Raw genomic sequence first — 18653 nt, 5'->3', positions numbered from 1 at the left:
TAGTCCATTTAGGTTTAAAGTTATTATTGAAAGGTACTTCTTTGTAGCCATTTCTTTTTTTGTGTGTGTGTGGCTGTTTTCTTTCGGAGCTTTTTATTTCTTCTTTTTATACCAGTCCCTTTAGCATTCCTTGCATTGCTGGCTTGGTGGTGACAAACTCCCTTAGCCTTTTTTTGTCTGTGAAGCTTCTTATTTCCCCTTCAAGTTTGAATGATAGCCTTGCTGGATAGAGTATTCTTGGATTCAGTCCTTTGCTTTGCATCACTTTGTAAATTTCTGTCCATTCTTTTCTGGCCTGATGTGTTTCTGTTGAGAAATCATTTGATAATCTAATGGGAGATCCCTTGTATGTGACTTTCCGTCTCTCTCTTGCGGCCTGTAAGATTTTCTCTTTGTCCTGAACATTTGCCATGGTAATTATGATGTGTCTTGGTGTGGGTCTTTTTGGGTTCACCTTGTATGGGACTCTCTGGGCTAATGTGACTTTTTTCTTCCCCACCTCAGGGAAGTTTTCTGATATTATTTCTTTGAATAGGTTTTCTAATCCTTGTTCATCTTTCTGTTGTTCTGGTACCCCTATTATTCGTATGTTGTTTCGTTTCATGTTGTCCCAAAGCTCCCTTAGGCTCTCCTCCTGTCTTTTAATTTTTTTCTCCAATTGCAGTACATTTTGGGTGTGTTCTGCTTCCTTGTCTTCTAATTCACTAATTCGGTCCTCCGCTTCTCCTAGTCTACTTACTGTTGATACTTTCAATGGTGTTTTTTATTGCAGCTATATCACTCTTCATTTCTTCTTGGGTCTTACTTAAGTTGTTGATTTTTTCATCTGTTTCTTCTTGCTTCTTGCAGAGGTTGTCGATTTTTCCCTCTATCCGGTTTATGCACTCTAGGACCCTTATTCTGAATTCTTTTTCTGTCATGTGGCATGCCTCTGTATTACTTAGCTGCTTTTCTGGAGAGTCCTCCTTCTCTTTCCTTTGGGGGTTTCTTTGTCTACCCATGTTTGATCTCACTGACATATCTAGACGTTGAGTCGTTCAGTGGCTGCTCCCTGGGTGGCAGTGACTCCTTGGTCTGTGGTTGCTCTTCGGGCGGTTGCGGTAGCAGCTGCTCTTCAGTTGGCAGCAGCTCCTCTGGTGGGTGCTGTTCACAGCTGTGGTGGCTCTTCTGGCTGGTGGGGGGCGGTTTCACGTACAGCTGCTGTTCCTTAGCCGAGGGTGTGGTGCTCAGTAGGCTGCTATTGCTCGGATCTGCTGCGTTGAGTTAAGGGCACAAAATACAACACAACAAGGCACCACGTACCAGGCACTAAACACAAATATATTCACAATATTAATAACCCCAAATAAAGGTGACCACCCGTTTAAAGAGAATTAGGGGATAAGGAAGAAGGAAGAGATAAAGATAAAAGAGAAAAAAGAAAAGAAATGTAGGGATCAAAAAAGGGAGTGCAAAAATGAAATTGGGAAAAAGTAGGGGGAAAAATAAAAGCGAGAAAAGAAAAGAAAAAAAAGAGCGAAAAAAGAGAATGAAGTGGAAGAGGGGAAGAGACTTTTTATATGAGGAGAATACTCCTATAGAACCACCACGAATCCCAGCAAATTCCAGCAACAGCTCCCTGTAGATGGATGCAAACTAGAAACAACCAATAATATAACGATGAAAATAGAATGGAGAACACTAATCCCAAAATAGAATAAAGAGAAAATAAAATGGCACTTTAAGAGATGGTAAAATGGTAGCAGTAATAATGCTGGTTAAAAATAAGAAGGTAGTAATTAAAAGGGTAAAATCAGGAAAAAGAAGAAGAAAAAAAGGAGAAAAATAAGAAAGAAAAAAAAAGAAAAAAAAAAGAAAAAAAATTGGTTTCTTAGTTAAAAGGTGAAAAAAGAAAAAAAAAATTGCAGTAGTAAAGGTCCTTCGGTTCTTCTATTCTTCAGTCTGGCTCGCCTTTAGTCCTGCCAGGTATTCAGGAGAGTGTTGAGTTTCCCTGCGATACACTGTTCCTCTGTGTTGTAAACCACAGTCCTTATTTCAAAGCAGGCCTTATTTGTTTCTCAGACTGCCTTATTTTGTTTAGCAAAGAGTCAGTTTGTGGCTCAGCCTCTGGGTGGCAGTGTTCTGGGGTTGGCCTCTGAGGCTATATGGCATTGAAAATCCTTCTATAGGCCAGACCCTGTTAACTCCCAGGGACTGATCAGATTATTTTAATCCTTGATCTTGTTCAGGGTGGAATCTGGGTGTGGCTGTTCTCCTTGCCTGCGGGCTGGGGGGAGGAGTCTCACTCTCCGGAGAGAATGGCTGCCCCAGTCCTGGGCTAAGGGGTGTCTCAGCACTCAACACTCAATTCGCTGCCACCTCTCCTGGCCCCCCTTCTCTCCTCAGTCTCTCCCCAGATTCCACTCCTCCGCACCCTCTCCCTCTCTTCAGCACAGGTGAGTGTCTGTATACGAAATGTCCCATGAACAGGATTCGGTGAGAACAAACAAACAAACGCCGGCCACAGAAACGGGGAAGGCTTAGGTTCTGTAAGCTCCTCTCTTACTGGCACTTCAGGCTGCCCCCTTTAGGCTCAGTCCTCCGTAGTCACAGAACCCAGTTCTCAAATCCCCTGGCAGCGCCAGGAATCCTGCAGATCTCCTTTCCCCCGTCAGGGGCTGTGCCTGTCCCAGGGGACTCGGCTGTCTGCCATGCAGTCTCCCTCCGACCCTCTGGGCTCAGAGGTCTGGCAAACTTTCCTGCCCAAATCCCTGTGTTTTTTTTTTTGTTTGTTTGTTTTTTTTCACCTTTCCAGGGGAGTTCTGCCCTTCCCGGCTGCAAACCATCTCACCAGCTGAGCAATTTCGCCAATTTGGGGTGGGTGTTACTAGTTTCAGCTGCTCACTCTATTTGCTCCGGGACACAACCTGGGATGCGTCTGCCTATATTGCCGCCATCTTCTAACTCTCATGATTCTTTCTGAAATAGAACTCACAGTAAGACAGGTTTGGTTTCTCTCCAAAAAATATGGTGCACACTGTGTCTATTGTTTCATCATGGAGTTTTAGACAAATTTCTGAGATATGCCATTAACAACCTGTTGTATCACAAGCTTCTAGAAGCATACATTAAATAAAGAGGCACATATGTCTTGCAATAAAAAGTAAATACAGGTTTAATATGAGAAAAAGACTTTAATGGCTCTGTGGTTAATTTCCAAGTAAATGCATTCAGTTTTTCTTACCTTGGCATTCAGGGTAATGCTGGTTTTCTTACCCTTAATTCAGGTTAATGAGGCAAAGTTAAAATTTCTGCTCTTGAGAAGCTGTAAGGAGAGGAGAAGCCCTTGTGAAATACCTTGAAAACACTCTTACCCATTTGTCTCCAAGGGCAGAAGGCAGAAAAGAAGGTCCTTGAGAATACCATGCATTGTGATTAATGTGATAGAAGAATGAGACATGTCCCCTTCTCTGAAGAGTGTTGGGAGTTTATCCTATTCTTTTATTCATTAACAGTCAGTGATTGTTTAAAATTTGTGAAAGATTTCATACCAGATGCTGTGAATCTAGAGAAAGTAAAACAAAGTCCCTTTTCAAACTGCCTTCCTTAGCATAATGGTTTTGATATTCATTCAAGTTGCTTCTATCAAGAGCTCTTCTCTTTTACTAATGGGTAGTATTCCACCTTTGGATGTACCACAGTTTCTTTATCATTTCTTCTTTCTTATTCTTATACCCCTAATTGATTTGTCTTGTCTAAAATCTCCATTATATTGTTGATTAGAAGTGAATATTCGTTCAGTTAAGTGAGTGAGGAACTGGACAACAGCAGTATATGGAATGGTGTAGGTGTGTACATATAAACAAATTAAGTATTTATCACCCAATCACTATTTTCTTAAGAGTTTTTAACTTGAACAGCAAATCATTTCATCAAAGCCTTTTAAAAAATCACATAGGTGAATAATTTTATGATTCTTTCTCCTTAAATCTAATAATAACTTAAGGATACTATATATTTCCTAATATTAAAACAGTTTTTGATTTCTCTTTCACGTTTCACATCACCACAACACATCACATTTTTTATGTGCTTTTAGAGTCTATGTGCTAATATTTTATTTAGTGTTTTTGTGTTGATATTCATGAAAGATTGGTCTATAGATTTATCTTTTCATACCGTCACTTTAAGGTTTAGGTTATTCATGTTATATTTTATTAAAAAGGCAATAAGGAAATTTCTTTTCACTTTCCATGCCATGTAACAATTTAAAGAGCACTGGGACTATCTGAACTTTGGATGTTTAGAAAATTTTTCCAGAAAACTGTCCAGCTCTGGTGCTCACTTTGTAGTGTGCCTCCTTAATAGCTTTCTCTATTTCCTCCACAAAAAAATGTTTTATTTCAATGTTCTCTTTCTAATGGAGGCAATTTGGGTAATCTGTTTTTCCCAAGGCAATTATTAATTTCATCTAGGTTTTCAAATTTATTTGCCAAGAGGTTTTAAATTTTTCTTCTATTTCTTTTTTTAAAATATATTTTTATAGATTTCAGAGAGGAAATGAGAGGGGAGAGAGAGAAAGAAACATCCATGATGAGAGAATCATTGATCAGCTGATTCCTGCACACCCCACATTGGGGATGGAGCCCACAACCTGGGCATGTGCCATTGACCAGAATCTAACCTGAGACCTTTCAGTCTGTGTAGCGGTCAAGCGGAAAGAAGTTAACTAGAAGAGGGCGTTCTGCCGGGAAAAGGCGGGGGCCTGCAAGCCGGCCGCATCAGAACAAAGCCTTGCCTGCGAGACTTATTGTTCCGAGGCAGAACTTTCCTTGACGTGATACATGGTCCATGAGGGCATAGAAAGTTCAGGGGAGGGTGCACTGCTGCAGGTGGAAATAATCTTTGTATAACTTAGGAAATTAATAGTGTAATGTATAACTTAGCTCTGATGCTCTCATAATCATATTTATTAGTCATTGTTACTTGCTGTACTCCATTGTTATTTGCTGTACTCCCTGAATAAAAGCCATGAGGGCTTTGGGGGTCTTTGCTATTCGCCTGAGCGAGCAGTAGCCCTCTGCTTCTCCGTATCCTGTCATCCGACTCATCGCCGCGTCTCCGTTCACAAAGAACATCAATAGTCTGTAGGCCGACACTCTATCCACTTAACCAACCTGGCTAAGGCAAAATTTTCTTCTATTTCAATGAATATTTATTGTTTACATTTTGAAAACTTTATTTGTGTTTTTCTCTTCTTTTTCTTGGACAGGTTAGTTAGTAATTTCTCTATTTTATTTTTTTTCAATAAACCAGGTTTTTTACTCATTCACTAGGTCTAACAATTTTTGTGTGTGTGTGTTTTTTTAATTCTCTAAAGCACTATTTTTTATTTTATGTACTTGTGCTTTCCTTTGGTTCATGTTATTGTAAATTTTCTAGGTTTTTTTTTAATTGAAGTTTTAATTTATTTTCATTCTTTCAATTTATTGAAAGTCTTTGATGCAAAGCATTTTCCTCTGATCACTTCTTTAAATTAATTCTATAATTGCTGACATTTGGTATTCCTTTATTATGATATTTAAAAAAGTCTAACGTACCAGTCTCTATTTTTTTCTCAACATGAGCTACGTAATGGAGGATATTTTAATTTCCAAAAGGAAGAACATTTTTTTTTCTAAAAGAATTTCTGATATTATTGCCTTATAATCAGAAGTGTTATTTGTAGTATTTCTACTTTATGGAGCTCACTGTTGTTTTCTAATGTTTATTATTGTGATCATTTTTGTGAATGCTCTATGTGTTTGTGCAAAACAAGGGTGTATTCTCTTTATTATTGCAAATAAAATTTATTTTCTATATTTACATGAGATCTATTTATTGTTATAATTCTTCTGTCTACTCACTTATCTTTTGTCTACTCAATTTGTCTTTTACTGAAAATGGTGTATTAAGGACTTGTATTATTGGGGCACTAGAGGCCCGGTGCACGAAATTCATGCACTGGGGGGGTGGGGTTCCCTCAGCCCAGCCTGCCCCTCAGTCCGGGAGCCCTCAGTGGGTGTCCTACTAATGGCCACAGTCTGGCAGCAGAGGCTCAGAGCAGGCATCCCGTGTGTGTGTGTGTGTGTGTGTGTGTGTGTGTGTGTGTGTGTGTGTGTCTGCTGGGGGCCTGCCCCTAGCCACACCGTGGAGCAGGTGCCCACTCTCTGTTGATCTCTCAGGGTCCTGGCCACCACTGCGTGTTGTATTCTCCCTTGAGCTGTGGCCAGGTGGGGTGCTGCCTACAGGCCGCCCTTTCCTGCTCTGGGATCGCTGCTGGCGACCCAGGAGCAGGCCTTGCTGGATGCTGCCTACAGGCTGCACTTTTCTTTTCACCGATTGCTAGATCACCAGGGCACCCAGGGTCAGGACCTGCTGGGTGCTGCCTGTGGGCGGCACTTTCCTGCTCTATAATCGCCCTGGGGTCCCGGCTGGGGGCGGGGCTTAGGCTGCGTGGGGCTTAGGCAGCACACAGGGGTCCTGAATGTGGGCGGGGCTTAGGCGGCACACAGGGGTCCCGGCTGGGGGTGGGGCTAGGTGGTGCGTTTGCGCAGCCTAAACCCCACTGCCCAGGGCTGCACACAGAGCCCGGATGGCAGCTCGTGCTGTCCCGCCCTGCCTGAAGTATGCAAATTAGTCGCCATCTTTGTTGGCTGCTAATTTGCATATCGTGCTGATTAGCCAATGGGAGGTGTAGCGAAGGTATCGTCAATTACCATCTTTGTCTATTATTAGAAAGGATTATAATATGTATATCCTAATATTTCCTAGTACTACTTTATGAACATGCTTTCTATGTTATGTTATGCATATATATATAAATATATATATATATACTAGAGGCCCGGTGCATAAAAATTTGTGCACTCTGGTGGGGGGTGGTGTCCCTCAGCCCCACTTGTGCCCTCTCACAGTCTGGGACCCCTCGAGAGATACTGACCTGCTGGCTTAGGCCCGCTATCGGGTGGCAGAGGGCAGGCCCAATCCTTAGGTGCAGCCCCTGGTCAGGCTCAAAGCAGGGCCGATTGGGGAGTTGGGGCGCCACCCCCTGTCATGCACAGAGCAGGGCGGATCTGGAGGTTGTGATGCCACTCCCAGTCATGCTCAGGTTAGGGCCAATTGGGGGGTTGGGGCACCGTCCCCCTGTCACACTCAAGGCAGGGTCTATGGGGAGGTTTCAGCGCCATCCCCTGTCATACACAGAACAGGACCGATCAGGGGGTTGGTGCACTGCCCCCTGTCACGCACAGAGCAGGGCCAAACAGGGGGGTTGGGGCTCCATACCCTGTCATACACAGAGTAGGGCCGATCAAGGGTTTGGGTCACTCCCCCTTGTCACACTCAGGGCAGGGCCGATGGGGAAGTTGTGGATCCACCCCGTCACACATAGAGCAGGGCTCATGGTGGGGTTGGGGCACCGCACCCTGTCATGAACAGAGCAGGGTGGATAGGGAGGTTGTGGCCCCACCCCCTGTCACACACAGAGCCGCAGGGCGATCTGGGGGTTTGAGCTCTGCCCCCTGTTACACTGCTCTAGGGGCCAGGAGGCCTCACGGCTCCACTGATCCCAGTGCTGGGAGGCCTCGCGGCTCTGCTTGACACCGGGGCAGTGAGGCCTTGCTGCTCTGCTGATCCCAGTGCTGGGAGGCATATTACCCTTTTACTATATAGGATAGAAACCTGGTGCATGGGTGGGGGCCAGCTGGTTTGCCCTGAAGGGTGTCCTGGATCAGGGTGGGGGTTTTGCTTGGGTGCCTGGCCAACCTGGATGAGGGGATGATGGCTGTTTGCAGCTGGTCACACCCCCTTCAGGGTAAGGGTTCCCACTGGGGTGCCTGGCCAGTGTGGGTGAGGGACTGAGGGCCGTTTTCAGGCTGGCAGGTAACTAAAGCTCCCAACCTCTTCTTTTTTTCTTTTTCTTTTTTTTTTATTCTGGGATTTATTTACCTTTTATGGCTGTCACTGGAACTGAGAGCTGGCTTTAGGTATGAGGCTTGGCTCCAGCTCTGAGACTCTGAGATCTCAGCTGCTGAAAGCAGGTATCTAAGTTTGTTTGGCTTCTATAATTTAACACTGTTGAAACTCCAGCTCAGCCGGCTGGCTGACAGCATGGGGTTTGTTTAGCTTCTATAATTGCAACATTGTTTCTTAGAATGCAGCTCAGAGGCCAACAGCGGCAGGCGGGGAACCTTGGCTTCCTCCTTCACTGGAGCAAGCAAGCCTCCTGTTCGCTTCAGCTGCCTGGCTGCTGGCCACCATCTTGGTTAGCAGTTAATTTGCATATCACCCTGATTAGCCAATGGGAAGTGTGTCGGAGGTACGGTTAATTACCATGTTTTTCTATTATTAGATAGGATATTATTTTTCCTCCATTTTTAAATATTTTTTTCTTTTTTTTAATTAAATCTTTATTGTTCAGATTATTACATTTGTTCCTCTTTCCCCCCCCCATAACTCCCCTCCTCCCAGCTCCCGCCCCACCCTCCGCCCTCACTCCCCACCCACTGTCCTCATCCATAGGTGCACGATTTTTGTCCAGTCTCTTTCCGCATCTCCCACACCCCTTTCCCCCCCAAGAATAGTCAGTCCATTCCCTTTCTATGTCCCTGATTCTATTATGTTCACCAGATTATTTATTCACTTGATTCTTAGATTCACTTGTTGATAGATGCATATTTGTTGTTCATAATTTGTATCTTTACCTTTTTCTTCTTCCTCTTCTTAAAGAATACCTTTCAGCATTTCATATAATACTGGTTTGGTGGTGATGAACTCCTTTAGCTTTTCCTTATCTGTGAAGCTCTTTATCTGACCTTCCGTTCTGAATGATAGCTTTGCTGGATAAAGTAATCTTGGTTGTAGGTTCTTGGTATTCATCACTTCGAATATTTCTTGCCATTCCCTTCTGGCCTGCAAAGTTTCTGTTGAGAAATAAGCTGACAGTCGTATGGGTATTCCCTTGTAGGTAACTGAGTTTCTTTCTCTTGCTGCTTTTAAGATTCTCTCTTTGTCTTTTGCTCTTGGCATTTTAATTATGATGTGTCTTGGTGTGGTCCTCTTTGGATTCCTTTTGTTTGGGGTTCTCTGCACTTCCTGGACCTGTAGGTCTATTTCTTTCACCAGGTGGGGGAAGTTTTCTGTCATTATTTCTTCAAACAGGTTTTCAATATCTTGCTCTCTCTCATCTTCTGGCACCCCTATAATTCTGATGTTGGTGCGCTTGAAGCTGTCCCAGAGGCTCCTTACACTATCTTCGTATTTTCGGATTCTTTTTTCATTTTGCGTTTCTGGTTGGGTGTGTTTTGCTTCTTCGCATTTCGAATCTTTGACTTGATTCTTGTGCTTCTCTCGTCTGCTGTTGGGTGTCTGTATAATATTCTTTATTTCAGTCAGTGTATGCTTAATTTCTAGTTGGTTCTTTATCACAACATTGAGGGTCTCATGAGATTTCTTGAGGATCTCACTACATTTATTGGCGGTCTCACCAGTCTTTTTGAGGGCCTTACTAAGTTTATCGGCAGCTTCTAGACAGTTCTTAAGAGACCTTAAAAGTGTGGTTCTGAACTCAATATCCTCCATTGACAGTTTTGTCCTGTTTCTTTGTCTCCGCATTTTTTATGCTTTCTTGGTACACCCCCTAGTGGTCTTTGTGCGCAGTCTTGTTGCCTTTAAGCCTTGATTGATGTCGGCAATACCGGGGGTGATTTGACCTCCAGGCTAACTGGCTATGAGAGTCCGCTGTGTCTGCAGTGGGAGGGCTTCTGTGCTGGATCTCTAGGGCGGTGCTAATCTAGCGTTTGCCTGAGGCTATCCGGCAAATGGTTCTGTGCAGGGCTTGGGCGGGGCGGGTCCCTGGGGATCTACAGGGCAGGCGGAGCAAGCAGTTATGGCTGCTCTCAGTTCCTTCTCCAGGGGCTCTGCCTCTCAGAGTCCCAGCAACCACTGCAAACCTCGGAGAGAAAGCTGCCTTCGAGTTCCGACCGAAGCCAGACAGTCCCGCTTCTCCCGTTTGAGTCTTGGTCCCCAGAGACTCACCCAGATCTGGAGCTCAGAGTCTGAAACTCCCTCCCGATTGAAAACAACAACCGCGCCCTCCGCCGCCAGCCCGCTCTGCGCGCGCACTCCGCACCTGAGTATTTCACTTCAGCACTGCGCCTCCTCTGAGTCTGGGTATGATATTCTCTTTCCTCCTAGTTGTAGAATTTCCACTTAGCCAGCCTTCCTGTGGTTCTGGATGTTGTCTGTTCTGTCCTTTAGTTATATCTCTGAAGTGGTTGTTCGAGGGCAGCAATCTCCGGCGTTAACCTATGCCGCCATCTTGGTTTCTCCCCCATTTTTTAAATATTTTTAATTCTTTATTATTGAAAGTAGCAGAGGCCTGATGCACAAAGATTCGTGCAAGAATGGACCTTCTTTCCCCTGGCTGCCAGCACCACCTTTGCTCCAGCTAGAACCAGCTTTCTGCATTATCTCTGGCTCTGAGTCACCTTTCTGCCTTCCCATGCTGCCCAGAGACCTGGAGCAGCCGGGGTGGTGCGGACACCTGCATCCTTGACTACATAAGCATCCCACCCTGCCCCCGGCTGCTCCGCACCTTCATATGCAAATTAACCCACCCTATTTGTTGGGTTAATTTGCATACTCACTTTGATTGGCGGGTAGGAGTCACAAAGGTATGGGGAATTTGCATCTTTCTCTTTTATTAGTGTAGATTACGTGTCACCTTCTCCCATACTTGTCTTCTCCCAGCCTGCCCCCACCTCCCAACCCCAGCCTTCACCTCCCTATTGTCTGTGTCCATTGGTTATGCTTATATGCATCCAAGTTATTTGGTTGATCTCTTCTGCCTCAATTGCCCCCAGCCTTCACCCACCCTCCCCTGCCTTTCCTTTAAGGTTTGACGGTCTGTTCGATTCTTCTATGTCTCTGGATCTATTTCTGTTCATCAGTTTATGTTGTTCATTATATTCCACAAATGAGTGAGATCATGTAATGTTTATCTTTCTTCAACTTAGCATAATTCACTTAACATAATGAATAAATATTTGACAAATGCTCCATACTACACAAAGTATATTTTGAATAGGCCAATAACTATGACTTATTTCACTTAGCATAATGCTCTCCAGGTTCATCCATGCTTTTGAAAATGGTAAAAGCTCTTTCTGTTTTACAGCAGCATAGCATTCCATTGAGTAGATGTACCATAGTTTTTAATCCACTCATCTGCTGATTGGGAAGTAGACTGTTTCCAAATCTTAGCTATTGTAAATTGTGCTGCTATGAACATAGAGGTGCATATGTCTTTTCTAATTGATGTTTCTGACTTCTTGGGATATATTACTAGAAGTGGTATTACTGGGTCAAATGGCAGTTCTATTTTTAGTTTTTTGAGGAAACTCCATAATATTTTCCACAGTGGCTGCCCTAGTCTGAATTCCCACCAGCAGTGCACGAGGGTTTCTTTTTCTCCACATCCTCACCAGCACTTGTCATTTGTTGATTTGTTGATAGCCATTCTGACAGGTGTGATATGGTATCTCATTGTCATTTTGATTTGCATCTCTCGGATGATTAGTGACTTTGAGCATGTTTTCATATGTCTCTTGGCCTTCTGTATATCCACTTTTGAAAAGTGCTTATCTCCTTTGCCCATTTTTTTATGGGATTGTTTATCTTCCTTTTGTCAACATGTATGAGTTCCCTGTAAACGTTGCAGATTAGGCCCTTATCATATATAACATTGGCAAACATGTTCTCCCATGCAGTGGGCTTTCTTGTTAATTTTTTTCTATGCAGAAGCTTTTTATTTTGATGTAGTCCCATTTGTTAATTTTCTCCTTAGTTTCCTTTGCCCTAGGAGCTGTAGTGGTAAAGATATTCCTATGACATGTGTCTGATATTTTGCTGCCTAGGGATTCTTTTAAGATTTTTATGGTTTCCCTTCTTATATTTAAGTACTTTATCCATGTTGACTTTATTTTTGTGTATGGTGTAAGTAGGTGGTCTAGTTTCATTTTTTTACATGCATCTGTCCAATTTTCCCAACACTGTTTATTGAAAAGGCTGTTTTGACTCCATTGTTGGTATGCTCTTGCCTCCTTTGTCAAATATTAATTGAGCATAATGTCTGGGACAATTTATGGTTTCTCTGTTCTGTTCCATTGGTCTATATGTCTGTTCTTGTGCCAATACCAGGCAGCTTTGAAAATACTGGCTGTGTAATAGAGTTTGATATCTAGTATTATGTTTCCTCCAACTTTGTCCATCTTCCTCAAGATTGTTGTGGCTATTCAGGGTTGTTTTGTTTTGTTTTTTTTTTAAATTCCAAATGATTTTTTGGAGAGTTTTTTATAGATCTGTGAAATATGCCATTGGTATTTTAATGGGGAATGCGTTAAATCTATATATTGCTTTGTGTAGTACGGATATTTTAATGATGTTGATTCTACCAATCCATGAACACAGTATATTCTTCCATTTGTTTATGTCTTCCTCTATCTCTTTTTTCAAAGTCCTGTAGTTTTCTGAGCACAGGTATTTTACCTCCTTAGTTAAGGTTATTCTTAGGTATCTTAACATTTTTGGTGGTGCAATGGTAAATGGGATTGTTTTTGTTGTTGTTGTTTCCCTTTCTGTGAGTTCATTATTGGTGTATAAAAAGTCATACATTTCTAGGTGTTGATTTTTTTATCGTGCTACATTGCCAAATTCATTTATTAAATCTAGTAGTTTTTTGATGGAATCTTTAGTGTTATCTATGTACAATATCATGGCATCTGCAAATAATGCCAGTTTGACTTCTTCTTTTCCAATTTGGATGCCTTTTATTTCCACTTCTTGTCTCATTGCTATGGCTAGCACTTCTAGTACTATGTCAGACAGGATTGGTGAGAGTGGGCATCCCTGTCTTGTTCCTGTTCTTAGGGAAAAAGGTTTTAGTTTTTGCCCATTGAGTATGATGTTGGCTGTAGGTTTGTCACATAAGGCTTTTATTATGTTGTGGTAAGTTCCCTCTATTCCCACTTTGCTGAGAGTTTTTATCAAGAAAGGATGTTGCATTTTGTCAAATTATTTTTCTGCATCTATTGATATGATTATGTGATTTTCATCTTTTAGTTTGTTTAGGTGATATATAACATTTATTGATTTGCAGATATTGTAGCATTCTTGCATACCCAGAATAAATCCCACTTGGTCATGGTGTAGATCTTTCTAATGTAATGCTGAATCTGAATTGCTAGGATTTTGTTGAGGATTTTAGCATCTCTCTTCATCAGAGATATTGGCCTGTAGTTATCTTTCTTTTTAGTGTCTTTATATGGTTTTGGGATTAGGGTAGTGCTGGCTTCATACAGCGTGGATGGAACTGGAGAACATAATGCTAAGTGAAATAAGCCAGTCAGAGAAAGATAAATATCACATGATCTCACTCCTTTATGGAATATAATGAACATAAACTGATGAACAAAAACAGATCTAGAGACAGAGAAACATCAGTCAGACCATCAAACCTTAGGGGGAAGGTAAGGGAGGGTGGGGGTAAGGGGGAGAGATAAACCAAAGGACGTTATGCATGCATATGAGCCTCACCAATGAACACAGACAATGGGGGGAGTGAGGGCATGAGTGGGGGGGGAATAGGGATGTTATGGGGGATAAGGAAACATATGAAATACCTTAATCAATAAAGAATTTTTTTTAAAAGGAGAGTTTTGTAGAAAAAAAAAACACAAAATAAAATTAGGTAAAATATAATTTCTACTCTCAAATAGTTTTAAACTTTAGTTTTAAAGTTTAATGCACTTCTGTAGAAAGAACTAGGACTTTTTGCACTCTTGATTTCTTTCCAGGCCTTTTACAAAAATATCATTCCCATTGCTAGTTTCTTGCTGTTCCATTGTGTTTTTCCTACATATTGTAATTTATTGATTCTCCTTCCCAGTTTATGTTTTCTTCATGTTTCAATTGGAAGTATGAAATTTCCTTAACAAATAGTATTTGATGCTGCAAGATTATTTAAATTTATTATAAATAATCATTTGATGAAACAGATGTCTATTCCATTTTCACTGATAGGACCAACAGGGGAATATTTGAGTATTTTGCTGTCAATGAATCATTATGAACATTTACAAACGTACTAGAATATTTACAAACATACTAAAAAGTGTGATAAAAGTATACAATAAAAACCACTTAAATTCTAAAAAAAAAAAAAAATAGAGTGAGAGAGCTTGTAAGTATTCCTTCCTCTTGAATATTTTGGAATAGTCTGAGGAGGATAGGTTTTAGTTCTTTGAATGTTTGGTCAAAGTCCCCTGTGAAGCCATCTGGCCCAGGGCTTTTCTTTGCTGTAAGTGTTTTGATTACTGCCTCAATTTTCTCCATAGTCATTGGCCTATTCAAAATTTTTTATTGTTCCTGATTAAGTTTTGCGAGGTCATATTTTTTTAGGAATATGTCAATTTCTTCTAGGTTGAGCAGTTTGTCAGAATAGAGTTGTTCATAGTATTTTTAAAAAATCCTTTGTATTTCTGTAGGTTCTGGTGTTATTCATGTCTTTCATTTGTGATTTTGTTTATTTGAGTCCTCTCTCTATGCTTCTTGGTGAGCCTGGCTAGCTGGTTTGGCTCGGTGGATGGAGCATCACCCTGTGGACTGAAGTTTTCTTTCATTTCCATTTGTCTGAAAATATTTTACCATATCTTCACTTTCAGTTGTGTGAGTCCCTTGTTCTTAGGTAGGACTCATGTAAACAGCATGTATATGGATCATGTTTTCTTATCCATTCAGCCACTCCATATCTCTTGATTGGAGCATTTAGTCCATTTATGTTTAAAGTTATTATTTACATATACTAGTTTGTAGCTATTTCTATATGTATGCCTGTGTTCCTTCTTTCCTTTCTACTTCTTCTTTTTAAAACAGTCCCTTTAGCATTTCTTGCATTGCTGGCTTGGTAGTGATAAACTCCCTTTGCATTATTTTTGTCTGCAAAGCTCCTAATTTCCCCTTCAATATTGAATGATAGCCTTGCTGGATAGAGTATTCTTGGATTCAGTACCTTACTTTGCATTACTTTGTATACTTCATTCCATTCCCTTCTGACCTGATGTGTTTCCGTTGAGAAATCATTTGATAATTTAAGGGGAGACACTTTGTAGGTAATTCTCTGTCTCTTTCTTGTAGCCTTTAAGATTCTCTCTTTTCCATTAACGTTTGCCATTGTAATAATGACTTGTCTTGGTTTGGGTCTTTTTGCATTTGTCTTGTTTGGGACTTTCTGTGCTTGTGTGACTTTTTCCTTCCCAAATCAGGGAAGGTTTCTATTATTATGTTTTCAATTAGGTTTTCTGATCCTTGCTCCTCTTCCTTTTCTTCGGGCACTCCTATTATATGTATGTTACTTCATTTGGCGTTGTCCCAAAGCTCTCCTAAGCTCTCCTCCTGTTTTCTATTTATTTTTCTCCAGTTACTGTTCAGATAGGGTGTGTTTAACTACCCTATCTTCTAACTCACTAATTTGGTCCTCTGCTTTCTCTGGTCTACTGTTGAAACCTTCCATCATGTTTTTTTTTTATTGTAGCTATATCTTTTCTTATTTCCTCTTCATTCTTACAAAAGTATTTGATTTTTCTTCCATCTGGTTTATGAACTGTATGACCCTTACTCTGAATTAATTTCCTGACATATTGCATGCTTCCATTTCACTTAGTTTCTTTTCTGGTGATATCTCCTTTTCTTTCTTTGGTGGGTTCTTTCTTTGTCTCTCATTTTTTATGTCCCTCTCTAGCCCTGTGCACCCTGCTTGGGTTTGAGAGGTTGAATACCCTATCAGAGCAATAGTCTAGAAATCATTATTTGAAAGCCTGGGTCTGCCTTGAGTCTCACGCCTTTATTGTCTGCTCTGAGTTATATCCCCTTGTCCCATATATCTGGTCCCTCAGTTTTCTGCTTCAGATGCTCAGTATTATGGGACCATGTTCATAGTTCCTCTAATGTGTGATGACCTTTGAGGACTCAGAGCCCTCTGGCATGAAATTCACTGTGTAGTCCCAGCACCTGCAGAAGGGTGACACCCTAGGTACCTCTGGCAGTGCACTTGCAGCACAGTCCTATGGCCCTGGCTGGGCACACCAGGTTGCCTCAGCAGTGCTTTCCTATGGCTTGGAGTGAGATTTGTGCTGGGTTGCTCCAGGTAGCCCCTGCAGGACTGTCCCAGGAGCTGGGAAGAAGAGGGTTGGGGATACACTGGGTCACACTGTCCTGTTTTCTTGTAGCTGGAGTGAGACATGTGCTGGGTTGCTCCAGTTCGCCACTTATCAGTATGAAGTGGAGGCTGGTTGCCATTGGTCACTCAGTCCCTGCTCCCCTTTCACCCAGAGTTAGGGGAGCATTGGCTTGCTCCAGATGGCCTTGGCAGCGCTGTCCTGGGGGGCTGGGAAGGAGAGGGTTCCACAGTCAGAGCTCCTCTGTGGCATGCTCTGGGTTTCTCCCAGTCACCCCGACAACAAGTCCCAGTGCTGGGCATAGTGTGGGTTCTGGATGGTTTTGGATCAGGCTAGCAGCACAGTTCTGGGGTCTGTGGAGGGGGTGGGGCACATGGTTCTCCCAGGCTTGCACTACTGTGTTGTCTTGGAACCAGATCCTAGGATGCTGGGTCCCAGCAGGCTGGTTTGAAGGCCTAGCTCAGTAGCTCACTCTGGCAGCATGCTCCCTGCAGATGTCTGAGAGCCTGCCAGGAGGTATTGTGCCACTCACTGCAGGAGCATGGTGGTGGTTCCACATGTGTTATGACTGGAAAGTGACATTATCTAGGAGTCCTCTGTGCTTTTTATGAAAATTTGTCTCTTCAACTGTGATTAATTTGTTAATTCAGAGTGGATGTTCTTCAATTTATTTGCTTTTCTGGCCCAAGAAGAGATGCATGACACTGCTGCCTATTCAGCCACCATTTTTTCCTCTACTTCAGTTTATCAGTTCCTAAAATACTGGTTATCACATGAGGATATAAGCTTCTCTCCTGTCCTCCTCATTGGATATTTTACCTATGGACTCATTCAGTGTGTGTGGTTTCCTCAGTGCCCAGCTTCTGCATCACAGAGAGCTTCTCCAGAGTTTGGCTACACAGGCCACTACCCAAGTACCACCTAGATGAAGTTTAAAAGCCTTTGACAAAATTAATTGCTGTTAGTGATAAAAACCCGCAAGAAAATAGTGATCAGGAGATATTTACTTAATGATTACACACAACACACACACACACACACACACACACACACACACACACACACACACATCATATACTCCTGTTTTCCAGTATCTCACTCACTTAACAGGGAAATACTAAAGGCATATAATGGAAAAAAGTAAGCATGCCATTCCACTACAATTCAATGTTATAAAGGAGATTTCAGCCAATGCAATTTGGCAAGATAAATCAATTAGGGGCATAAGAATAAATAAAGAAGTGTAAAGGAACTGTGGTACATCCATAAGGTGGAATACTATTCGTCAGTAAAAAACAACATCTATTCACAAGCAACTTGAATGATTCTCAAAATCATTATGCTAAGTGTAGGAAGCCAGTCTCAAAAGGGACTTTATTTTACTTTCTCTAGATTCTCAATGTCTCATATGAAATCTTCCACTAAGTTCAAATAATCACTGACTGTTAGTGAATGTATGGATAGTATAAACTCCCAACACTTTTCAGAGAAGGGAACATGCCTCATTCTTCTATCATACTAACCACAATGCATGTTATTTATCAAGACCTTCTGTCTGCCTTCTGCCCAGAGAGACAAATGGGCAACACTGCTCTCAGGGTTTTCATATGGGGTACTCATCTTCTCATAGCTTATCAAGAGCAGAACCTTTTACTTAGCCTCATCTACAGCATAAATCTGAATTCAAGGGTAAGAATAAGTGAGTGCATTTACACAGAAAATACCACAGAGAACTTAAAGACTTTTTTCATATTAAGCCTGTATTTAATTTTTTCATGCTAGGTATGTGCGGCTCTTTCTTTGGTTCAATATGTGCTTCTAGATGCTCCTGAGACAAGAGGATGTTAACTTCCAATCTCAGAATTTTGTGTAAAACTCCAATGGGAGTGCACCCCATATTCTGCAAAGTGAAACCAAATGTGTCTCACTGTGAATGACTATTTCTGAAAGAACCAGTCACATATCCTTGAAACTTTGCTAACTTTTGTTAAAGGTACAATCAAAATTCATTTGTGTTTGGGGGAAGTAAGGAGTAGGTATATTGAAGACAAAATGAAGTGGGACATGGAAAAGCCACTTTCAAGATGGCAGAGCAAGGACAGTGGCATGTGACCACCAGGACATACTGGTAGAACATGGAAATGTGCTTTGGGAAAGCCTATGAATTATTAGGGTAGGAGTACCTATTAGAAAAGGGATAAACTTCAATTACTATTATTCATATATTAAAAAATCCCCCTTCCCCAGAAAACTCACAAAGATATCAGAATTCATAATGAATGAATTCAAGGAGAATGTGATCTCTGATGTGCAGAGAGATTAAGAATGTGGTTCAAATGGAGAATGCTGGAGATACATATTAGGGTGTAGACCAAGCAAAGCTCCAAAAGGATCTTGAAT

The sequence above is a fragment of the Myotis daubentonii genome, chromosome 10 (assembly GCF_963259705.1).
Source record: "Myotis daubentonii chromosome 10, mMyoDau2.1, whole genome shotgun sequence".
Taxonomy (NCBI): Eukaryota; Metazoa; Chordata; class Mammalia; order Chiroptera; family Vespertilionidae; genus Myotis; species Myotis daubentonii.
Note: the sequence above shows the minus strand (reverse complement) of the source record.